The 27,213-nt window shown below is 30.5% G+C and overlaps 1 protein-coding gene across 3 annotated transcripts in view; it reads left to right on the forward strand.

Annotated features, from left to right (window-relative positions):
- The first annotated feature begins 3,514 nt into the window (after positions 1-3,514).
- LOC118204081 (uncharacterized) overlaps positions 3,515-27,213 on the forward strand; it is a 240,928-nt gene continuing 217,229 nt past the window's right edge. For 2 of the 3 annotated variants that reach the window (XM_085811770.1, XM_085811773.1), the window contains exon 1: positions 3,515-3,692. The gene's annotated coding sequence lies outside the window, so the exon portion shown is untranslated. Of the gene's footprint in view, positions 3,693-3,949; positions 4,060-27,213 lie in introns of those variants that run through there. The other variant, XM_085811771.1, reaches the window with a different exon arrangement.

Here is a 27,213-nt window from a genome sequence, read left to right on the forward strand (position 1 = left end):
ATTACTTTCTCAAATATGAGATGATTTTCAGCTTTTGAGATATATTTTAAATAAAAAAACATAGCCACTGTATAACTAATGCTCTGTTTGGTTCATTTAAAATTTGAGCACCTTTTATTTTAATAGTTAAATATAAATATATTAAATATTGCTGCTGATTTCTGATTTTCATGCACTTAACTTTCTATGAGGATTTCCAAAAGGGATTAAAAAAGGAGGTTATTAACATATTTTAAAATTGTAACTGAATTGTTATAAAATGTAAGGAAATAATTCTTTTAAATACTTGCCTTTTTTTTTTTTACTCTTGATTTCAACAATACACATTGTAAACTTTACTTACATAATTTACTACTTCTTTAAGTACACATTTCATACACACTGCTTTACAACATCTGTTATCAGATTGCTTTCCAGAATGAACAATTCTTGCTTAAATAATTTTATAAATATATTTGTTAAGAATTTTAATTTATGTTTACAATTTAATATTAAGGTCATTAAGTTAGATAATATTTATAATCATTATAAATTTAGATATGTTTAATAACTAGATTTCTTCACAATAACATTCACATGAGTTTATGAATGAATATATCCTTCATTTTCAAATATATTTATAAATAATTTAATAAATATTTTCAGCATGTGCAGATCCTTATTTTTCTATGCATTCGTTATATTTTTGAGTAAAGTAATTAACAATAATTTAGCATATATTAGAATTTTTACATAAGAAAGATAAACAAATATAAATTGAAACATACATACATTATTTTTAATATACAGCCAAAAAAAGAAAAAAAAAATGTCATTCAAAAGTCCTCCATGAAGGCAACTCTCCCTTGAGGCAGATAGCCCTTGCATGCTTTATCTTATTTAAAAAACTTAACCTGACCTATGTGCCAGATTACAAATATTTTAACATGCATAATTTTACATTTACCCATCAAGTTGCAAGCTTTTGACTTAAAACACATTTTTGGATACATTCATATCAAATCCAAATTTTCTAGTAAATGTATTTCGGCAGAGCATTCTATACTTCTCTTAACAATTTTACCTAATTTAATAGTTATCTGATAATATAATAAATATAACTACTGATTTCACATTTAAACATTGACCTGCCATTGTCATCAGATTGCAATCTTGATTGCCTTACTCTGCATACCAACATTGCTTCATCTTTTTTAAACATTAAAACAACTTATTGATCTAAATTCACAAATATCTGAAATTTATGCATTGCAAGGAAATCCAAAATGTATTGAAATATAAAATAATAACATTAATGGTACTTTTTTTTTTTTTCAAGTCTTAAAATTGTTTTAAAACTAGCAGACAACTACTCGATCTTTTCTTCTTTTATTAGAGAGGATAGATTAAGTAGTTCCTTTATTATTTGTTTCTATTTACAAAGCTTCTTCCTAAAATACTTTCTCAAATATAAAATGATTTTTTTAGCTACCGAGGCATCTTTTAAATAAAAAATCTGAGTCAATTCATAATTAATACTCTTCAATTCATTTCAAATTAGAGCACCTTTTATTTTAATAATGAAATACATTAAATATTGGCACTGATTTCACTGTACTTAACTTTCTATGAATATTTCTGAAAGAAAAAAAAAGAAAAGAAAAAAAAAGTTGTAGCTGATTATTATAAAATGTAAGGAAATAATTTTTTAATACTTATCAGACTTTTTTAATCCTCAATATCAACAGTACATATTTTAAAAACTTTTCCTTAAGTACGCATTTCATAGAATTTGCTTTACAATGCCTGTTAACAGATAGGTTTCCAATACGAACAATTCTTGAAACACATTTGTCAAGAGAGTTTCAATTTATCTTTACAATTAAATGTTAAGGTTATTATATATTTAGATAGTATTTATAATCATTATAAAGTTAGATATATTTAATAACTAAGATTCTTCACAGACAGGAATTCATGAATGAAAAATCCTTCAGTTCCAAATACATTTATAAATAATTTAATAAATATTTACGTATTTTTTTAAAGGCAGATACATGCTTTTTGTGACCATATGCAGAAGTATACATATTTCATATTTTTCATTTTCGGCATGTGCAAATCTTTAATGTCTGTGCCTTCATTATATTTTTCCAGTAAAGTAATTTACAATAATTGAGCATATACCTGACATTTTTACATAAGAAATATGTATAAATATAATTTGAATGAAAAGTACATGCATTATTTTTAATACCCACTCAAAGGTCAGTTTTTCTTCGAAATTCATCTATGATGGCTTCTCTCCCTTTAGAAAGATAGCCCTTGCATGCCTTACTCTATTTAATAAAAACTTAACCTGACCTATGTGCCTAATTACAAATATTTTAACATGCATAATTTTATATTTACATTTAGCCATGCAGTTTCAAACTTTTGACTTAAAACATGTTTTAGGATACATTCATTATCAAATTCAAATTTTTTAATAAACATATTTTGGCAAAGCATTCAATATCTTTTAGCAATTTTACCCAGTTTAATAGTTCTCTGATAATATAATAGATAATAACTATCCATTTCACATTTAAACATTAACTTCACTCTCATCAGATTGCAATCTTGATTGCCTTACTCTGCATAATATTGCTTCATTTTTTTTAAAACAGTTGAAACGACTAATTGATCTAAATTCACAAATACCTAAAATTTTCATACTACAGGGTAATCCAGAAGTTAACAATATGCAAAGTATATTGATATACTGATTAATAACATTGATGATGCTTTTTTCATGTCTTGAAACCCTAGTGGACCACTACTCAAGTATACTATGTATTGAATAACAAAGATATTTCATTCTTAATTTTTATCACATTTAGTCATCAATCAATCATGTTGCTAGATCAAATTTTAAAAAGTGAGATAGAACTTTATTTTTTAAATTTTTTAGTGAATCCAAAGTGATTGTTTTTCAGCTGTATTAAAATAATAAAATGATAACAGCATATGGATGATAAAATTCTATTTTATTTAAAACATTTTGGTATTTGGAACAAAAAATAAAAGTAGTGAATACTAAGGGTATCGAAAGACGTATACAATTTTAAAGGCACCGCAAAATCGCTTTTCCAAGTTATTGAATAATAACCAAGAATTTTTTTTTTTTGCGTAAGTGTCACTAAACTATACAAATTTCTATTATCTATCCAACAATGAATATTTCTTTCACGCGAAAGCGGTCCGTTTTTCGGTTTGTATGGAACTGTCATATGTGGAAATATTAAAATAGCGTTGTTAAGAAAGCTCTAGATGTAAACAAAAAACACCCCATCTGGTGACCAAAGCCTGGGAGGACTGCTTCACCCTCCTTTTATTCTTTCCTTCATGTTTTTTTTTTGGGGGGGGGGCGGGCGGAAGTTTGGTATGTGGAAATAGTACTACCAAACCGCTGTCAAGGTAACATACCTGTCGGCTACCAAAGCTCGGCAGCGCTGCGTGAGCTGTAGAAGGTGGTAGGCGTCTGTTATCTTCTTTCCTGCTGAAGATAAATGAGTACAAGAATGGTTAAATATGTTCCGATAAATTTATGAAAATCGGATAAAGAGAGGAAGTCAAAGTAATCATACCATAATAAATAAATGATTGTTTTTAATGTGATGGATGTAATAATGAATAATTAGTGAAATATATTTAATCTCAAAAAGCGCAAGGTAAGCAAAAGTAGATTATTTCTTAATTTTATCATTAACATTTTGAAATTATGCAACAGTCATAGGATGACTTGTAATTGTTTCAGTCTTGAATGCATAAGAATATGCCGTGTAATTTACCATTCATTATTATTATTGTGGTAAATCTCTCGTTGTCAACACAGTTGACTGTTCATCATCTACACCACAGTCATTACCAACGGATCATTCATTAATACATGCAACGACAAATAACGTATACCCGAAGAACATAATATTGTTTGCGTACACCATACTAAGAAAATGTCTTTTGCGCATGCGTGAAACTATTGAAAATAACGCTTTTCATTTTCGAATGGTGGTCTTTACATGACAAGTTACTGAACAAGTAGGTGTCAGATCATTTAATTTAATATGGTCATTTATATCTATATGACGATTAGAAATATTTTATAGTGCACATTATTAATTTATGTTAATGTGATAAACAATAGCAATACTACGTCATGTCTTTATGCCTAGATGTATTTATACATTAATTTTCTGTAGTTTTATTTCTTACATTATAAAGTGTGTATGAATAAATGATGATTTTTATGAACGTTTTTTAAAGTGAGTTTATATTTTTACAGTTGTTTGCAAAAAATTACGGATTTTCATTATCTAGTTCAATATTTACATAGCACTGAGTTAGAATTCAGGATTTTTTTGAAAGATGAAAGGGCAGTTAGTTACACATACAGTGGCTCCGAAAAGTGTTCGTACACTTATGATTTTCATTGAAATCGGGCTCTATCCATTAATTAAAAGTAAACTTTCTGAATGATATTTTAATAATAAGATCTATAATCTATTCGGAACAAAGTTACATGAAATATTTTTTAAATATAGCGAAACTTTATTTTTAATCAAAAAATGACAAGCATTTTATCTTACAAAAGTCTTCGTACATTTCAAAAAAATCTTGACGTATTAGTAAATATCTTCATTTTTCGTTAAATTAATATTTAGTAGGATATCCCTTAGCATCCACAACAGCTTTTAAACGTATGGGAATAGATTTTACTAGTTTTTTTGTAATTTCTGTATCAATGTTCATCCATTTTTCCAACATGACTGTTTTGAGTTCACTTTTCATTTTGATGTCGTGTTTCTGTACTCTAACCTCCAGTTCTTTCCATATTTGTTCTATGGGGTTTAAATCTGGCGACTGAGATGGTGTTTTCAAAACCTGTGGACAATTATAGAGAAATCACAGGCGGTTGAGAGTTGAGAGCTGTATGCTTAGGATCGTTATCATGATTAAAAATAAAGTTGTTTACAATACCCAAATTTTGGGCTGATAATTTTAAATTGTCTCTTAAAATATTTAAATAAAGAGAATGATTAATTATGCCATCAATAAATACCAAATTACCTAGTCCTGATGCTGCCATGCACCCCCACACAAGAACACCTCCATCATTATGCTTAACTGTTCCAACTAAGTTCTTTTGAATGAAGTTCCACATTTTTTATTCTCCATACAGTTATTCAACCATCGGAACCAAAAATGTTAAATTTGCTTTTGTCAGCAATTAGGACATTATTCCAGTATGTTTTGGGTGTATTTATCATTGATTCGGCGAATGAAAGTCTAAGCTTTCTGTTTTTCTCACTAATAAAAACGTTTTATGGTCAGAACACCCATGTAATCCATCTTCTCTAAGAACTCGTCGAACAGTTTCAGGTGAAACTTAAGTAGAAAACTTTGCATTAAATTCTGCAGAAACTTTAACAGTAGTCGAACGTGGGTTTTTCACAAATTTTCTAATAATAAATTTCTCATCACGTTTAGTTAACTTTCTCGGTCGACCTTTTCTTAACTTGTTTTAAATCCGATTTTCTTCTTTAAAGTATATTATCACATACTGCACTGTAGAATGGATAAATTAACTAATTTAGCGATATTTTGAATTGATTTACCACTACTATGGCGAAAAATTATAAATTTTCAAACGCTGTTTGTAATTTCGTTTACGACTGCGACCTATTTTTCAATAATAAATAGAATATTATGAAGTAAACAATAAAAAATTAAAGCAAACGGTTTTTTTAAATGCCACCATAATGCAAAAACTAAAAAAAAGCAGCAAACGATAATTCTAATTTTGATTTTATCCAAAAATATATTAGTGTACGAAGACTTTTGTGAGATAAAATGTTTGTCATTTTTTGATTATTAATTTCTTAAAAATAAAGTTTCAATATATTTAAAAAATATTTCATGTAATTTTGTTACGAATAGATTATAGATCTTATTATTAAAATCTAATTCAGAAAGTTTACTTTTAATTAAGGGATAGAGCCCTATTTCAATGAAAATCATAAGTGTATGAACACTTTTGGGAGGAATAGTATTTGATGTTTATAAAAAATACTTAAAAAAATAATAGCTTTTCAGAGACTTTATTTGTTCACTGGACATCAAATACTATGCCTAGGTATTTTATAGAATGCCTGGCATTTTTAGGGAAAGTATGAAATATGAGAATTATTATATACTTTACCTAGGCATTCTATAGAATAACAGGTGCTCTTTAGGCACATCATGAAAAAGGTTATAATAAGGCTATTATTTAAGAGACATTCATTCTTTAAAAGCACAAATGTATTTTAAAAAAATAGACGCTCATTCCCCAAAAATAAAAATATTATTATGAAAAAATAATGAGAGTGCCATTAAAGCGTGACAAAATACATAAAGAAAAATGAAAGTTCTATGAAACAAAATTTATGCTTTTCTTATTAAAGAAAACAATATTTTAATATAAAGAAAAAGAAATTGAAATTAACTTTTTTATTGCAACATGGTAGATTTGAATGACATTTTGAATTCACCTCAGTACTTTTTCACGCAAAGGCATTTCATACTTACTTCACAGCACTTTGTTTTACTTATGCTTTTGATGAATCCTTGGGCACTTCCATTGAACTGAGCAACTGCAATTGACCAGAGAGGAATTCCTTGATTATGCATATCTTCATTCTAAGCAAGTTTTTTTTTTTTTTTTTTTTTTTTTAAACATATAATGAACTGTAATTTCATATGTAGTTTTTTCTTTTTTTTTTTTCTTTTTTTTAATTCTTTGAGAATTTCTAAGTCTGTAGAAACTATCCTTTGTCAGACCCATTACAACTTGCAATATATTGCACAAATTATTATACACTGTATTAATATGGAAATGTATTTCATACTTAGACAGCGTATAGAATGTCTAGGCAATGCGTGAAATGTTTAATCATTTCATATATTGCCAGCTAGTTTTTGGCATTCTGTAAAATGCCTTGGCAATGTGTGAAATGTTTAATCATTTCATATATTACCAGCTAGTTTTTGGCATTGTGTAAAATGCCTAGGTAATGTGTAAAATGTTAAATCGTTTCATACATTTCAGCTAGTTTTTGGCAGTCTGTAAAATGCTTAGGTATTTTATAGAATGCCAGTTTTCATATGAGTGCATTTCATTGCTTCAAATTCAGCCATTCATATACTAGGACACAACCTCTTTAGCTCTCTTCTGTATTTAGATATATCCCTCCCCCCTTTTTTTTTCATATTATAATGGTATATTTATTATATCATTATAATATGGAAATTGTATAATATTATAATTTATAAATAATGTCTTTTATTCTTCGATATCAGACACATTACAAGCATACAATAGATGCCACTTAATATGATCACAGTTAATGTTATTATTCAGATGCTGTAGTCATGCCTGTTAGAGTCATAGCTAGGGTTTTCAGTGCTGGCTTCTCCTGGATGCTGTGTCCAAGAAGAGATGTTCCCTCTTGCCCCTTTTTAGCTATGCCCCTGCCACCTGTTTATATAAAAAAATGTATAAATTACCAGGGCTGTTGTGTCAGAATCAGAGTTGGGCATATTTTTGGGTAAAAGGAGTCTGAGCTGGAGTTGGTAAAAACAGGTTGATTCCGACTTCAGTTTTTGTTGGACAGTTTGAATTTGAAATGAAATTAAAGTGAATTGGAAAAAAACATTAATGACAAACTGAGTTATTATTTTTATTTATAAACTATATACATTAATAAATAGTTATTCTCTATTTTATTGAAATATTAATAAATAAATATAAGGGAGGAGGATGGGTTGGATATTTGCCATTAGTGATTAAAATGATTCATTTAGTTACAAATCTCACTGGTAAATTTAGGTTAGCATCAGGAACTCCCAAAATTGATGCCATTCTTAGGAAGCGACCAGGAAAAGGAGCAATTATTGGTCAAGCAACATAATAAGGAAATATATATTTGATGATAAAGAGGTTTTTTTTGAATTAAGAACTTTTTTAGAAGATGTAATTAACCCTAATGTTTCATCAACAGAAAGACTGGAATGATCTTTCAGAATTAGAAACTCTTCTTTCTACACCGTATATAGCCACAAAAAAAGCTACGATCTGAAGAATTAACAAGAAGGTGAGAATGAAAAATGTGACATTTGTTCTTTCTGAAATGGAGGGTTTATTTCAGAAGGAATTATTTCTTCAATGAAGAAGAGAGAGACTAGTTTGCTAGGCAATGAGATTTTGCTGGGTTCAATATATGTAGATCCAAAACACCAAATATTGTTGGATGGCTAACAAATTAAGAAGGCAAAGAAAGCCATCTATGAACTTTCAATAAAAATGAAATTATTTTCAGAACAATTGTAATATTCAAATCGGGAAAGTCAAATTGCAGGCATTGCAACTGACTCTCTGTCATTTTCTTTCAGTGATTAATTAGATTTTGAGAATTATTTTTAGATAATATTGAAATGGCTAAGCCAAAGTAAATGAAAATAAGGAACCAATAGCCTTTAGATATAAAAATGGAAAAATAAAAAAATTTCTACGTGGCCTTTGAAGAAATAGAGAAATGTGATTGCTCTTGCAAGACACCTCTTTTAGAACTTATAAAAATCTATCCTGAAAAGAAGTAACCCTAACAGTAACAGCTCTTCCTCCTACTCAAGTCAGCGTGGATAGACTCTTGTCAGCTCTGAAGTTTATCAAATCGGATCTATGATCCTCCAACAAAGATCTTGCCGAAGCTATACTGTTTCTTAGAAATAATTAATGCCAATTTTTCTATTTCATAATAAATGCTAATTAATATAAATATTTTACTATGCCGTCAATTTTTTTCTGTATCATCCATTACTTCTTTTATATTAAAAAAATAAGCTGTAACCCATGTGTATATGTTTACATACATATATATATATATATATATATGAAATGTAATTTCTCATACATTATTTGTTTTGTGCAGCCGGGGCAATAGGAATGAGACAAATTTTGGAATATAAAGTGGTAGGTTTATTTTAGCATCCATCTCACAAGCGTTCTCCTCGTACCTTGAGCAGAAGCCCTACTTATACATATGTGTACGTCACGAGGCTCCTCCAATCAGCGATATTAATTGAAATCACGAGGTGACGCTATCTTCTCATCAGGAGTGTTCTTAAGTACTTTATGTAATATGACAGATTTAAGAGTTTGGCGATTTGGCGGGCGCCAACAGGTTAATATATTTTACACTAAAGAAAGGATTTCGCCAAAATTTAGGAACAAGGATGCAATTTAGGTAGAGAATCGCCAACACATTATTAAGCAATATTATTAGAATTTAATTTAATCAATTGATTTAAAAATATCATTACATATATATATATATGAGGGAGTCAGTCATTTTCCCTACGGACTCCACAGGCCTGGAAATTACATGGAAGGATGAATAGAAGGAGAAACTGACTGGCTTCTCCTGTTCCACTGCATTAAAGCAATGATGCATTACTCTTGTTTGTAAAAATGTTCAGTGGTTTGTGATTAAGGTCGATGGGTTTTTAACACATTCAGGGTAAACATTCTACAGTTATTTCGTAAATATAAATGTGTTTATGTTTAGATTTTTTTAAATAATTTAAATTTTAAATAATCCATCCTAATTGTATTTATACATGGACATAATTAGAAAAAAAGACATTTGTTTAGATTAAACAAATGGCTTCCATAAATTAATATATATATATATATACAATCAAAAGTCTTTAATCCGGACCTCCATAATCTGGAATGATCTATAATCCGGACCTCAAAGCTACAAACTTTCTGCATGTATATAAAAGGCCAAAAAAAATATTAATTAATGTACGTTATTTCTAGTGGGATGTGGGCAAAGTGTTTTCTTAGGTGTCTTACTCAGAAGGGTTGTGTGTCTGAAATTTCTTATCTGCAGCAAGGGCTTTGAATTATTTCAGGCGGTGAAACTTGTGAGAAGTAATTTATGTGACATGGGAGGGACGTACGTTAAAGAATTCTTATGTGAGTGAAAACGTCTGTTAAAATTTTGAATATACTAACTAGTGAATGGAAATTAATTAATATGTTCATATTAGAAGTACAATTAATTTATTTAGAAATTAATTCCTGTTTGTGGCCAAACCCCATATACACTTAAATATTAAGAAGATAATTAAAAAAATTTTCATTCTAATTAGAAATTATTTGGAAATGCGAGCAATAAGTTAGAAAAAGAGCGTATTTTATTCTATAAAAATGGAATCATATATATTATACACATTATCCCATTATATACATGGGATAATGTGAGCTATAAGTAGAGAAAAGGAGCACATTTTGTGATTTTCTTGTATAAAAATAAAATTTTTCTAATTACAAGTGTAATTAATTTATTTAGAAAATAATAAAATAAATAGCAAATTCAAAATGTCTACTGACTAAGTCATGTCATCATCAGCACAAAGATTTATCTGCAAAGTTATGACACCCAACACGAAGTATCAACCATATAGAAAGAAAATATCCCTTTCCTTTTCTATATCTTAGTTTAACATCTGGGCTAGCAACCTAAACATTCTTTCCACTGTTTGGCGCCTATCGCCCAAGTTGGCGAATGCGATTTCAGGAACCTCGCCAAGTGCCGCTTATCTGAGTATCCCCCTTTTTTCGTACAATATTTTAGAATCCTTGCTATTTGAAAGATTACTTTTTTTTAAAAAACAATAGTTGATTCCGAATACGATAGTTGGAATTTGTTACTTTTACTGCGCTCAGAACAGTTATAATTTGAAGAAATGTTTTCAAAAGTTTTTCTTTAATTACACAAGAAAGGGATTTTTATTTGATTAACAATTACAAAAAATAAAGTGTCATTTTATTATTAATATTAAAATCGCACATTATTTTTCTCACTTTCTCAAATAATGAGGTGATTTTTAGCATCAATGAAGTGTTGTTAAATCAAAAATTATATTCACTCTATAATATATTCTATTCAGATTAAAATGCCTTAAATATGTTAAATATTTCTGCTGATTTCTGATTTCCATGTAGTTTACTTTCGATAGAGAGTGTAGGGAGAGGACAGTGGGAAAAAAAGAAATATTAATATGCCATAAAATTTGCATTTGAATGTTACATATTGTGGCCTAGAACAAATGTTGTGGTGGAGAGATTTTTATTCAATAAGAGAAAACAAGAAGGAGGGAAACTTTTTGATTGTTTCGTGACTGACCTGAAAAAACTTGTAAAATCTTGCGAATTTGGTGAGCAGAGTGACTCTGTCGTATGTGATCGCATTGTCCTTGGAGTATCAGATGCCAGTTTACAGGCATGAACTGAGTTAGCAATCTAGTAATAATTGAAAAAGCTAATGGATCCTTAAGATTATGCCTTGATCCTCAAGATCTTAACAAAGCTGTAAAAAGAGAGCATGTGTTGATTCCAACAATTGAGGAGATTTTACCAAAGCTATGTATTAAATCAGTTTACTCTGTTTTGGATTTAAAGGTTGATTTTTTTCAAATAGCATTAGATAGGGAGAGTTTTTTCAAATAGCATTAGATAGGATCTTTGTACTTTTAGCACAACATTTGGATGCAATAAATTTTTAAGGCTTGCAATGGGTGTTTCCTGTGCACCTGAAATTTTTCAGAAACGCTATTCTGAAAATTTTGGTAATATACCAGGAGTATTTATCTATTTTGATGACATCCTCATTTCCGCTAGCACAGTACAAGAACATGATAAAATTTTAGCAGAGTTCATCAACAGAGCTAAAAAACTCAATATTAAATTCAACAAGCAAAAACTTCAATATAGTGTTAGTGAGGTTAAATATTTAGGTCATTTATTTAATGTATCAGGCATGCGATCTGATCTTGATCGAATTAAAGCCATTACTGAGTTACAGGAACCTCGGAATAAGCACAGATTACAGCGTGTTTTGGGAATGTGTAATTATTTGAAGAAATTTGTACCACATTTTTCAGAGAAAACAGCCATATTAAGGGAACTTTTGAAAAACAAAGTAGAATGGCAGTGGTTACAGCTACATTCTAAAGCATTCACAGAAAAAAAAAAAAAATTAATTTGCAATGCACCTGTGTTAGGAATATTTGATGGCAGTAAACCTATCACTATACAGGAAGATAGTTCTAAAGATGGTTTAGGTTGCTGCTTATTGCAAAATGGGCAACCAATTGCTTTTTCGTCTAGGAGTTTAAGTAATGCAGAAAAAAATTATGCTCAGATTGAGAAAGAATTTCTTAGTATTTTATTTGCTGTTAATAAATTTCACTATTACATTTATGGTTGAGAGGTAGAAGTGCTTACTGATCATAAACCATTAGTTTCAATTATGAACAAAAATATTGCTAATGTGTTGTTAAATAGATTGCAAAGGATAAAAATTAAGCTCTTACAATATAACTTAAAACTTGAATATTTGCCTGGGAAATATATGTATATTGCAGATTTACTGTTACGTTCCTTTATTGATACACACACAAATGAAAACATGGATATGACAGAGATTTTTCATACACGAACAAAACAATTGCAAATGTCTGAGAGTAAGAAAAGGGAATTTTAGAAAGCTGCATTAGAAGATGAAGGGTTAATGTTAGTAAAAGAATATTGGCAAAATGGATGGCCTTTGAGTGTTAATAAAGAAGCAAGATCTTATTTTGAATTTTAAAATGAGTTGAGTGTTGAACAAGGTTTAGTTTTTTTTTAATCGAATTGTAGTACAGTAAGACCCCGCTTAACGCTGTTTCGGTTTAGCGCTCTTTTATTTCAACCCGGGGATTCCACGAAATCGCTCGCAGCATACGGGGATTCCCTGAAATATTATGCAGCGATAGGTTTCAAATACATATCCGAAAGAGTGTACTTGTATTTCTTGTTTGGTGCGGTATTGTACAGACATATTTTGAAGGGGTAAATGTGGAAGATGTCGAAGAAATAATTCAAGAAGCAGCGGCTAGTCTTTCTAATGATGAGCTCAAGGAATTAACTGAACAAGAAGAAAACAAAAATGTTGACAGCAGTGATTCAGAAGAAGAGCAAAAAGAAATTTCGATGGCGTTTGTAAAAAGGAGTTTGTCTACCATAACTGAAATAATGGATCAATTCATTGAAAATGATCCGAATTTTGACAGGAGCTCAAAAGTAAGGCGTGGTGTTAGAGATGCTCTATCCGTTTATGAAGAACTTTTAAGAGAACAACGCAAAAGAAAAAGGCAAACAACATTAGATGCTTTTGTCACAAAAAGGCAGAACACTGAAAACGCGGAAGGCTAACTAAATATGACTGACTTAGAATTTTATTTGTTTTTTTTTTAAGAATATTCATTTTGTTATTTATATTTTGTTTTTATTTTTGCAAGAAATAATAATGTGGTATTAATTTGGGCTTTAAGAAATAAATGTTTGGTTTTATTTTTATTAAAAAAACATACTTTTTAAATTTAATACCTAATCAATTTCCTAGCCATCTTCCCCTAACCCCAATATTTACATGTAAAGATAGCCTCGTTTAGCGCTGTTTCGCATTACGCTCTACTTTGATGGAACGTATCCCCCACGTTAAGCGGGGTCTTACTGTACCTGTTGCATTAAGGAAGTGTATATTAACATTATTGCATGAAGCTCACTGTGGGGTTGAAAAACCAAAAGCTAGGGCTCGAATCGCTTCCTGGCCAAAATAGTACTTAATATAGCTAGCTATATTAAGTACTATTTTGGCCAGGAATCAACAGTGACATTGAAAATATGATTTCTAAATGCCTAATTTGTGATAGGTTCAGACCTCAAACAGTAAAAGAACCTCTTGTTTCTCATGAAATTCCCAGTTTACCTTATGGTTGAAAAGGTTGATGCTGATATCTGTGAGTATGCGGGGAAACGTTATCTAGTAATAGGCTGATACTGATATCTGTGAGTATGCGGGGAAACATTACCTAGTAATAGGCTAATACTTAACTAAATGGGTAGACATAATTTCTCTAAAAATTAAAAGTGCAGTGGAAGTTACTAGTAAACTGAAATCGATATTTGCAACACATGGAATACCCAAAACTTTAATTTGTGATAATGTACCATTTAGTAGTTGGAAAATGAAGAGTTTCGCAAGGGATTGGGGATTTGAAATAATCACTAGCTGTCCTCGATATCCTAAATCTAATGGATTTGCAGAGAAGTTGGTAGGTATAGCTAAGAGTTTATTTAGAAAAGCAGGATTGGAGAAATTAAATGAGGCTTTACTGGAATATAGAAATACTCCAATTTCAGGTATAAATTTATCACCAAGTCAAATGCAATTAAGTAGGAATTTAAGAACATGATGACCAATTACACAAACAGAATTGCAACCAACTGTAAAAGATCAATATAGAGAAAAGGTGAGGAATAAGCAGAAACAGGCTAAAATCTATTATGATAAGCATGCAAGGGAAAGACCTGAATTTATTCCTGGGGAAAAGTTTATGTTGAGATGGGAAAATAAATGGGAGCCTGCTATAGTTTTAAAAAAGCATCAAACTCCTAGATCATATTGGATTAGAACAAAAGATAATAGGGTAATTAGACGGAATAAATTCCATTTAAAAAAAACTAAAATTCAGAGACATTAGACTATTTTGATCTATGTAATGAGAATGAGGAAAATATAAGTAGTGATCATCCAAAAATACATAATGATCCTCACCATCAAGATAATAGCAATAATATTAATCATGATTGTGTGTATATAAAACAAGAAGTGGTCGAAATGTATATCGCCCATCCAAATATGATAATTATGTAATGCAGTGATTCCTATGATTCTTACAAAAGAGGGGAGATGTTACATATTGTGGCAACACACTAGTTGCTGGTCGAACTGAAGTGAAGTAATTGTCAGTTGATGTTGGGAACGATGTGCTATGTGAACCTGTGCTATGTGAAATGTCACTTAATTATTGATCAAACAATATTAATATGAATACAACATTGAATTATTATGAATAATTCCTGCTTAAATAGTTTATAAATATATTTGTCAATAATACTTTTATGTTTACAAGTAAATATTAGTCATTACATAATATATATTTAAACAGGGGCGTAGCTAGAGTTTCCAGCGCTCGGGGACAACTGAAGAATTTGCGCCCCTTTCTGTGTGCCAAGAATGGAAAACATTTCATTAAAGAATTTCGTAGCATCAATTTAGCGCCCCTTGGATGCTGCGCCCGGGGACAGATGTCCCCCCTTGCCCCACCCTAGCTACGCCACTGTATTTAAATAACTAGATTTCTTGATAGTAATAACATTCATAGGAGTTATGAGTGAATAAGTCATTAATTTTCAGATACACTTATAAATAATTAATATTTACATGGTAAATTGCAAAAATTTAATTTTTCCCTCCATCATGTTTCATTTGTGGTTTGTTTGTATTTATTTTTTGTTAAATTTTCATCCAGGTTACTCTTACAGGTTTCTTTTTAAAAGTTAACAGACATATAAAATGATTATTCATCCATTTCATACATAAATCCAGAGATTTTTTTTACATCCTTGTATCGTCTGATTTTTAAATCTCAAAGAAACTGTCAAAGTAATGAGTGTTGGATGTACAAAACTGCCACCTACCTTGGATTATTAAAATCTCGAAAGCTCTGTGTCAGCCACAGAATAGACATCTCATTCTAAGCTTTCCTCAATAATAAAGTGCAAGGTGCATTTTTTTCAGTAATTCAGTTAACGTTATCAAAGTATTATCAAATAATTATTTTGAACTGGTGAACTGGTAAAGTCACCAAATAAGGTTAAAATAGATGACAAAAATTGCCAAGTGTTTCCAAGTAAAAGATTGTCTTGTTTTCTAGTAAGAGATTGTGTCTTGTTACAGCTTGTTTTTGATTTTAGTCAACCAGTTAAAATTAGGCCTCCCACTGAAAAAAAGCAACCTTAATTTGGTTTAGACTTTGAATACTCTATTGATTTTGTGGATTATCAAATACAGGTCAGGGAGCACCCCTAATCCATAAACAAAATTAAAAAGTATATATATATTTTAAAACATCTACACCAAACTAATGGGGTTTTTTTTTTTTTTTTTTCGTTTTCTTTTTGTCTAATTTTTGAATTTTACTCTATGTTCTCTCTTGGAATGAGGGATGCCCTCTGGGTATGAAGATTAGAGCCATAACATTGCCCAGAGAATTTCCAGAAATGTACAGGTCGTAAATGAACCACTGCATTACATGCAATATGAACAGTTCATAAATAAATTTTCCTAATAAAAACTCCGTGAAAGTACTTATTTATATTAAATTAGTTAAATTCTATTGCCATTTTGAAGGCTATATTTGCTCATCATTTAATGTTTTGATTAATATTATCAAAATAGCTCTGGGCAAGTGCGAACACATTAAGTGGTACCTACTGTGTTATATAATATGGCTGTAGTTTTATCAGGGATAAGCTTGGATGCAAATATTGTACTCTAATGGCTAATGATGATTCTTAATTTGTCATATGCACTGAATATGAACAATTTATTTAAACTGTATGTGTTAGAATATTATCGCATGTGTACAGGTTCATAAAAGATTGAGTGCTCACAGGTCCAATGATAGGTTGATAAAATTTATTTTATCAAAATCAAACTCTTCAGAGGTCTGGAACTTCCCAGAGAAGTACTTATACTAGAGATGAGCAAGACTGCTCCTTTAACAGATCAGATTGGAACCATTCTCTATGAAGCAAATCTCTTTTCAATGATTCACTGCTCACTAACAATGAGCTTGATGAATACGCTCGGAACAGGAAGGGATCAAGAGTGGTGACCAAAGATGGGGGAAGAGCAGAAATACTCAAACAAGGAGTGGGATCAGTGGAATCAACTCAATCAAACCACTCTTTTCCTGGAGTGATTTCTTTCAACTGTACTTTTAAGATCTCCTAAAAGCACCCTTCTATATAGAACAACAATAAAATTCTTAAATAAGAAAATTCTAAAAAATTTTTTTAAATAATGATAAACTAATTTTTGTTAAAGATTACATTATTTTATTACTATAATTAATATTTTGTTGCTACTACAAAGCACAATATAAAAATAAATTTTTGGATTGGAGGCAGATCCCAAAGAACAGGACATTTTCTGCTGACAATAGCAGAATTTTCCTTTTTATCTAATTTGACAAAATGATACCAAATATTGCTCAAGGTTCTTCTGTGTAATAGGATCAACATTTTGTTCTGAAACCTTAAAAAAATACTTTAGATGGAAAAACTTATGTTTATAAATATTGGGTTTTATTGAAAGTTTTGCCACTGCAAATATCATCTGCACAAACAGTTCGCATTGGCGTGTTTTTTGCCAAAAGATTTTTGGCATTGGAAAGAAAAAGACTTGCTTTAGAACATTGTGTTGGGAAATTTGTAAAAAAAAATATCATTATCAAAGTACAAGGTGTCTGAAATGGAACTATAATGCTACCAGATTAGGAGCATCGTTCACGTCCAGTTCTGTTGCAAAAAATCAGCTACAGAATGTCACCAAATTATGTGTACTGGTTTAGGTACTAATGTTTTATCATGTGACACTGTGAAGGTTTGGTACTGAAAGCTCAAAAATGAGGACTATGACATTTAAGAAACAGAGCACTTTGGCCGGCCTACTGAATGTTGATGAGGCTTCCCTGCAAGAACTTATGGAAGAAGATGATTATGCAAGCACTTGAGAACTTGCTAAGGAGTTAGACGTTAGTGCCATTAGTTGTGCTATGCATCGCATAAACTTGACGTACAAGTTCAGTCACAGGGTGCCGCATGAACTGACTCAAGCAGATAAGGGCAGACTTGTTCGGGCCTACACTAATCTGCTCAAATATAATATGGCAGTAGCAGGGACAAAATTCTCGATAGGATCATCATTGTGATCAAAAGTGGATTTACTTCAACAACACAGGCCAAAAAGGGGGTTGGTCTCCGAAAATACAAGAAAAACAGAAAAGTACAACAACTCCACATATAATTGCATTAAAATCATCTATCTGTGTACAAAATACATAACAATATATATGATTTGTTAGGATATATCCAAATGGCAGAATGTTATGCTCAGATTGTTGTGTGACATATAAGGATCTGGAATTCATTTAAAATTTGTTTATAACAGTTAAAAGATGTGAAATAAAAATGTCATTAAGTATGTAAAATGTGGGTATAAATATAAATGGGAAGAGTCCAGATGTATGAGATTATCTAATGAAGATTTTTAAAAAAGTGTAGAGGTACAAAATAGTCTTTCTTTATATAAAAATGCTGAATATCAGATGTAAAATATGTACTTCAGTGCATTTAAAAGTCCATGTAAGTGCAGAAGCTGAAGTGATTATTGATAAAGAAAGCTTCAGCTTATACAAACGCAGCATTTATGCAGTACTTTTTGGGATAAAAAGCAGAAACATAGAATTTACGTAAAGGGATATGATGTAAAACACAGGAATACATAAAAGAATACTTGTGAATTCTTGATTAAATGCATTTAAAAAAAGATATAATTTGCATATAATATTGTTTACATGTTAGATTTATGTTTCATAAGCATAGCACCTATGACACATATAAATTATGTCATTCTCTCTGTTTTATGCATTTAATCAAGAATTCACATGAATCCTTCCATGTAGCTTTCATCTATGAGTATATGCAAAATAGATGTTTGAGTATGTTTGATATCCAAATGAAATGGTAATGCATAAAATATTTATTTGAAAGTTGTGAAATTGTAAATACACATAAATAAACCATGAATACATATAATAAATTATGAGACACAAAAGTAACTGTAAATACATATAACAAATTATGGGAGAGAGTATGACTACACAGTATTTTTCATTAGCTTTATATGTGCTACTAGTGCTATTCTTGCATTTATGCAACTTAAAACATGCCACCATATTTCGTCTATCAGTAAGCATTCTATTCTAAACATTCCGTTTTCCCTCATATTGTTGTATATATGAGCCAGTTTCCCAAAGAAAGTCCTCCACAAAGACATCCCTCTCCTTGAGCAGGTAGCCCTAGTGTGCTTTACCATAATAAACTAAACCAGACCCTCATAGATTTAGTAGTTATGTATATGAATACATACTGCTGTATTGCCTGTTTTAAGTAGTGTTCTTTGTCATAGTTATGTGTGTTTAAGGTCTCGCATCATTTAAATAAATATTTCATGTGTTGTAATTTCATCTGGGAATACCATATACCCAAACATCTACTTTACATGTAGATGGAAGATACATGAAAGGATACAAGTGATTCTTAATTAAATGCTTCAAACGGGAAAAATAATATAATTTGCATTTAACATAGGCACTTTGTGTATATGATGTAAGTGTAGTATAATATACAAACACATTGTTAATATTATATGTAAATTATGTTCTTTTTTTTTTTCCTGTTTTATGGTGTTAATAAAAAATTCACTAGTATTTTTGTGTCCCTGCATTTGACCTTATATCTCTGTATATAAAACCTGTATTTCTGCATCTTATCCAAAATTATGAATATTTTTGTAGTTTATGTATTTAATACATTACTTAATTGCATGGAGTATTTGTTTAAAAATTGAGAGATCTTTAATACATGCAGTTATGGCAAAGAGCGTGATGTAGAGCAGACAATAAAATACTGCATATTTATACATCTGAGTACTGAATAATTGAAAGGCCACTAAATGAACAATATGGGGATGTTTAGGAGAAAATGTAGAAATGTTTAGAAAGAAATGTAGAATGATGTATGAAATATAGTTGCATATTTTAAATTAAATGCAAGAATAGCACTAAAGGTATGTATAAAAGTGTAAAATTACTGTAAAACATTGTGCAGTCACAAATACTTCCTGGAGACTAGAAAAACCTAGTAACTATGTGAGTATTGTTCATTTATTCACACATAAGTCTTAATTGTACAAAATTGAGCAATTAGCTTTCAAAAGAACTACAGTATTAGATACTGTTTAATGTGATTGTACTGAATATTATCATTCAGATACTGTAATCAAATTGAAGTCTCACCCATTTGTATACAAAAATGTAAAAAATACTTCTCTTATTGAGTTCAACAGTTTATTTAAAATGATAAAAATGCTTAAGAATAAATTTTTAAGTTGCCAAATAAGGTGAAAATCTATTATAAAAACTGGGAAGTGGTGGGAAAATGTTGCAAAGTAAAGTATTAAATCACCAGACAGCTTGATTTTGATTTTAATCAACCATTTAAAATTAAGCGTAAAAAAACAGCCTTAATTTGGCATAAATTTTAAATAACTATTGATTTTGAGAGCGGTCAGACACGGGCCCCTCTTTTTCAGGAGCAAGAAAAAATATCGACAGAATCCTTGTTCTTGGGGGAAGGAACCAAGAAAAATTTGTTAATGTGGCCTTTTTCTGCCAGTTTTTTTTTTTTTTTAATTTCACATTGACATGTTCACTTTTAACAAGGACACCCTCCAAATATTAAGAGAAGGGGTTTAGCATTGGTCAAATAAATTCCAGAAATATTATGAGCAGTTCATAAATGAACTTTTGCCTTAAAGACAATGTGAACAAATTTTGTGTTCATAAAGAAATTGTTAAGTTTTCCTAATTAAAGTATATATACAAGAGTCAATGATTAGTAACTTAATAGTCACTGATGCAGACACATAGCATATATATGTTTAAAATTTGTTAGGATAACACAAAAATTATATACAGTCAAAAGTCGTTAATTCGGACACCCATAATCCGAAATGATCTATAATCCGGACCTCAAAGCTACAAACTTTCTGCGCATGCGGCGCATTGACGCATGCGTGTAAGAACTTTACGGCTGCGAATATGCGTGTGCGCATGCGCAAAATAAGTTTACGCATGCGCGTTTAATGTATAACGGACGGTATAAGCTAAGCTAAAATTATCTAATTAAGTTAATGTTGCAGATTGCGTTGTTCCTTAATCTTCGAATTGGATCCGGCTTATTATTTTTTGCAGACTGTTAGAGCAATTTTATAAAAGTAAGCTTGAACTTTCGATTATGTCAAATAGAATTTCCGATATATATTTACTAATATGTAAAGGATCTACCAGAGCGAAAGTATGTTTCGAAGTCCATTAAACAAAAGTGGAATTGCTGCAAAAAATGACCTAACCATTCCAAAATCTGTTTATCAATTTCACGCTGCTCTGCGGCGGGGGATGGGGGGGGAACGGCGCGCAATGAATTGGAAGTTGATCTGTCAGCACTTCCGTATCTTCAGGGCAGATGTTTTCAACGCCGCGGCACGCAATAAATTGGAAGTTGATTTGTCAGCACTATCCTTATCTTCAGGGCAGATGTTTTCATTTTATTTGGCTTACAATTCCTTACTAAATGTAGTATTTCATCTCGATGTATTCCGTCTTTGATATGATTTAAATCAAATTCCTCGTCAGTATAATTTGCTTCCGATAGTGAAGAAAGTGACACAGAAGTTATCGAAAACGAAAAAATTTCGATTGACAAATTAGTCGGTATTCTCGACACAGCAGTTATACGACTTGAACAGCGGAATTTTGCAACTGAAGAAGATATTATGTCTGTTTATAGAATTAAAGAGGAAGTATTATTACAGAAAACGAAGCAAACAACTTACATTGAAAGAAATGTTTAATAAAGTAAACAAATAAATATTAAGCTTTTTTTTTTTTTTTTTTTTTTTTTTTTTGTAAATTTTGATACCCTTTAGATCATAATTGTTCTTTATATCAGAAATTACGGTTTCATATTTTTAACTTTATAATTTCTGCATCCCATCTTACCAGATTTAAACTGATGATCTATAGTCCGGAAAAATCGATAATCCGGAATCGCCGAAGTCCCGACGTGTCTGGATTAACGACTTTTGACTGTACTAAAAGAATAGGTGAAGTTGAAGTATCAGAGCTTAATTTAGGGGTCAAGTGAGACAAATAAAATAATTGAAAGGCTACTGTAATTTGGACAATTCTTATAAATATCGAAAACTATGTCTTCCAAATATCTGTGGTTAAAATGCCTTTTCGTTTCCCATAAAGATTGTAAATTCAAACTCAGTTCTATGCAAATAATGAAGAACTAGATAATGAAAATTGGTAATCTTGGGCAAATAGTTCAAAAATAAAAATTAACTTAAGATGATTACACAAATCATCATCTATTAACAAAGGCTTCACTGTGTAAGCAATTTGCAAGTAATAAAAGTACAAAAAATTAAAGACTAAACAAACATTCTTCACATATACCTAATAAAGGAGAAAATTATAGCTACTGTTTAACGTATTATATCAGTTTATAATGTGCCATGTAAAATATTTATAATTGTTATAAAAATGAATATATTAAATTGAAAGATCTACTCTTACTCTGGGAAGATCTTTATCCTTTGTTATTAAGCAACTCAACAACTCGTTAATTTTCTGTTGAAAATTAGAAAATAATTTTCAATATGTACAATAACAAATAAATGATATAATAAAAAATACATGTTTACAGTATGCATATATTACAATTAAAGTTATTTCAGTAAATTTAAGAAGAAACACTAAATATCCAAACAGGAATGAATTATTTTAATATTTACTTTTGTAACTCCATACAAATTACTCTGTACATATTATAAATCGATATTCCAACCATACGTCAAGGTATAGTATTAAATCATGTAAATGTATGTTACAAATTTGTTTCTAAAACTTTTCTTTAAACAGAAAGTCCTATTTCATAGAATTAATTGAAAAAATACATATTTACCTTACTTACTATAATAGCATCTACAGTTGCAAATAGAGGAACTGTGAACATACGTGTGTATGCATATTTGGATTTATAGCATAGTAGTGCATATTTGAAGTTATATGGTAGTAGTTATAACATAGTAAAGCAATAAAATCAAATTTGGCACTGCTGCAGTAAGAGTTAAAAAGAAGGCTAGTTCCTTCCATTTCCTTGCCAACATAGTCCTCATAGAGGAAGATAACAGGAAGTAATCTTAACGTCGTATGCTGCATCAACTCTGATTTTGCGTGTTTAAAACTGTAGTTCCATTCTGCTGTGAAGCAATGATCTAATGCTGTGAGCATCCCAAATTAATTATAATCACATGTAGTTATTTTCTAGTATTGTAAATATTTTTAAAATATTGAATCTATTGTTTTAGTCAGCTTTCTTTTGCAATTCTCTGTTGTAAATTATTATTTATGTAGTATGTCTTCTTATGCTATAGTAACACTCGTAAATATAAAAAAAGGAAGGGATATTATGTTCCCTGTTTTCACATAAGACAGATTGCTGCTGATGAAAGAATGGATATATGAGAAAATGCAAGAATTTGCAGCGAAAATTTTGTATGCAGTGATTATGAAAATGACATTAAAAATCTCATTCCACGATTACCGCAAAAGAAACTGTTAAGATTCACTAATGTGCTGAAAGTAAATTTAGCTTGTACAGGAGAGAAATAAGAGTAAGAAATCAGTAACAAAAGAAAAGAAAAATAATACCGTGTGCTTTTGAAAGACTACACGAAATTAATCCAAAGAAAATTCATTTTGAGGCTGAGTATGAAAACGATAACAATAATAAATCAAATGTGAATGATTTTAATATAGAACTCACAGATGACAATGCAAGTATCTTAATGCCCTAACCTATCTGGTTATAGCAAAAGTTTTCTACCAAAAAATGTTCTTAATAAAGTTAGAAAAAAAAAAAAACAAAAAAAACACGAAAGCAGTAGCTTTAGTGTGGGTAGTAATTACCAAATCTATGATTTTCTGCCGAAGTTTAGGTAGTTTTTCATAGCCTTTGGTCCAGAAATTTGATGGCTCCGAATCCAAAAACAGATCACCTCATTTCGGACATCCTGTGCAGAATGGAAAATAGCACCAGCAAGATGTAGGTGCAGGTGTGAAAAAAGGTAGGGGTCCGAAGTAGCGATGTTGGGGCTATATTGTTGGGCAAGCAAAAGATCCCATTCTAGTCCATGTAGAGTGTAGCCGGTGAATGCAGACACACGCAGTCTTGTGTTATCTTGATGGAACATTGCCTTTTTGCGTTGGAACTCAGTTCGACATTTTTCCTTGATAGCAGCGTCAACATGGACCAGCATCTCACTGTACACCATATTGTAGAGGGTTTTTACCTTTCACCAGATACTCTTTCTCAATAATATCTCACCAGATACAAAGCATGATGTTTTTGTTAGTCAAATTGCGCTTTGCGACGCTGCTGATGGACTCACCGGGCGCAGACCAACCTCCTTTTCAGCCTGTGTTGTTGAAGTAAATCCACTTTTCGTCACTCCAGAATTTTGTCCTTGCATTGATATTTGAGCAGATTAGTGCAATCCCAAACACGTCTCTCCTTATCTGCTTGAGTCAGCTCATGCGATGCATAGTGCGACTAATGGACATAATACTAACATCTAACTCCTTAGCGAGCTCCTGAGTGGTTGCATACTGATCTTCTTCCGCAAGTTCTCGCAGGTGGGCCTCATCAACATCAGCAGACCGGCCAGACCGCTGTGCTTTTTTAATCATAGTCTTTGTTTTTGAACTTTCGGTACCAAACCTTCACAGTATCATATGATACAACATCAGTACCTAAAGCTGTACACATGATTTCATGACATTCTGTGGCTGACATTTTACAACAAAACTGAGTAAATAAATGATGGTTCTAATCTGGTAGCATGATAGTTCTATTTCAGACACCTTGTACTTAATGATAACGATATGTTTTATAAATTTCACAACACAGTGTTCTAAAGCAAGTCTCTTTCGTTCAAATGCCAAAAATCGTATGACAAAATATGATTAAATGGGCCAGTGCGAATTGGTTGCACATGCGATAATTCGTGGTGGCGAGAAACTTCCTCTAAACCCCAATATAAAGATAAACAAGAATGCATTGATAATTTGAAGAAAAAAATATCTTTCTAAAATTATATTGAAAAATGAAAAAAAAAAAAGTCTGATGTGTACACCACATGACTTCCTTGTACGGAATATTAAATTATACGCATTTTTTCTTGCATTTCATTTTAACTTATTAAATTGAATTAAACCTACTTCGCCGAACACCGCATAAACCACAATAGAATAAATGCATTCTTTAAAATTCACTTTGTTTACCACAGCGACACTATGGCGCTAGGTTCACTTAACAGTATTATATTTCGTTCATATTATAACTCAGAATGCACAAAATTTATATCATTTAAAGAATTATCTAATCGTTGCCACATGTTCTATTCAAATACTATAATAAAGCTATAACGTTGTATAAAAGAAATTAAGCAAACAAAACAAAAAAGAAACAGTTTTCACAGACGATTGAGTATTTCTCATTCAATTAATTCAGTTTTCATTTCGCGACAAAGCAAAAATACATAAAAACTCAAAACATCTGTATTAAAAATTACGAAGTAAATCTTAAACGCTTATTTCCTCGAAAAAATTCCAGAAAGGATTAAGCATGATTTAAATAATAAATGAAGGCGTTATCTTTGTTGTTGCGAAGCTAAGTTTCTCTAGATTGGCAACAAATCCGCTATCCTGCTGTTTCAAATGTAAACAAGAGCAATGGCCGCCATCAAAAACATTATTAGGCTCAGCGGCACTTAAACAATTTTAAAATTGTTGATAATTCTAAAAATATCGCATACAGATTTACTAAAGGCATAAAAACCTTAACCGGAAGATAAGAACAACATAATTCAATCATTTTTAAAGCAAAAAATGTACAATTTAAAACATATAAGCGTAAAGAAACTGAGATTACTGAACCGGGTAACAGAGTGGATATATATATATATATATATAAATATATTTATATACGTTTGGTGCGGCCGATTGCAACCAAAATACGAGGTGCACATCTATATGTTATAGCAGTCCTATATACAAAATTTCAACGTTCTGAGGCTACTCGTTTTTGAGTTATGCGAGATACGTACGCACGTTCGTACAGATGCCACGAAAAATTCTCTTCAGAATTCATTTTAAAGCAGTTTTATAATTTTTTTTTTCAGGAAAAGAGTGTTTTATTCTGTCTTTACGTACAGATATCACGGAAATGCATCCTTAAATTGCATTTGAAAGAGTTCAAAATGGGATATTTTCGTTGAAATATGCTGCTTGAAACTTTTCGCGATTACAATACTTCCTTTTTACTTCGTACAAGGAAGTAAAAGGATATTTTAGAATGTTTGCTCGACGACAAAAAAAGGTCAACATCTAGGGGGTGGAATTGTTTCGGAAATTTAAAAATTAAAATCTTAAATAACAAAACTTACAAAAATAACAAAGAAAGCTAGCTGTGCATTTTAGGTAATTTATAATCAGATAAAACACCATCATAATTTCACATAAAAAGACCTTTCTTAGCCACCTCTTTTGAAAAATTAAACAATTCTTTATAGATACTGTGAGTAAAGCTGTTTTGTTAAATTTAAAATAACGATCTTCATATCATATTTATTTAAATGTAATGTATGTGATATAGATGTGAATATAAGTTATTTAAAACATTATTTAAAAACTATGTTGTAATATTGAATCAGAAAAGAAACACACTAATGTGCATTTTATAATTAGATCAAAAAGCAATCTTAGGTAAGATTAAATTCTGAATAAAAACTGTTGTTTTCAAGGGCAAATGTTCAAGCTTCTTTCCTTTGGTAGCAGGAGGAAAGAATCACCATACATGTCCAAAACTGTATCAGTCTAAGGTTGTTTTTTTTTTTTTTTTTTTTTCCCCCACAACTTTAAAAAGTTGTTATAATAGATTTCTTAGAAGTAGTAATAGAATTTTCCCTGTTAGTATGCAGGTGAACTACAACTTTTAAGAAAATGAAACTTTATGTAAATAAATTAAACATACAACATTTTTCTATTATTTAAAAATTAATGAATAAATGTTATTTACTGTTTAAACATTTAATATAAAATGCATACAGCAGTAAAATTATTTCTTTCAATCATCTCTTTAAAATTATAGTTATTTTTTGCGCACCATTCATTTTTAGATTGTTTCTTCAAATTAAAAATGCTAATATCTTTCCTGTGAATTGTGTCCCTGCGGTCAGTGTATGCATGGCTGCGTCATCACTTCTCGCTTCTTCTTTCAGA

This window comes from Stegodyphus dumicola, chromosome 2 (genome assembly GCF_044657685.1).
Source record: "Stegodyphus dumicola isolate Sdum_Otavi_A_Nest chromosome 2, ASM4465768v1".
NCBI lineage: Eukaryota > Metazoa > Arthropoda > Arachnida > Araneae > Eresidae > Stegodyphus > Stegodyphus dumicola.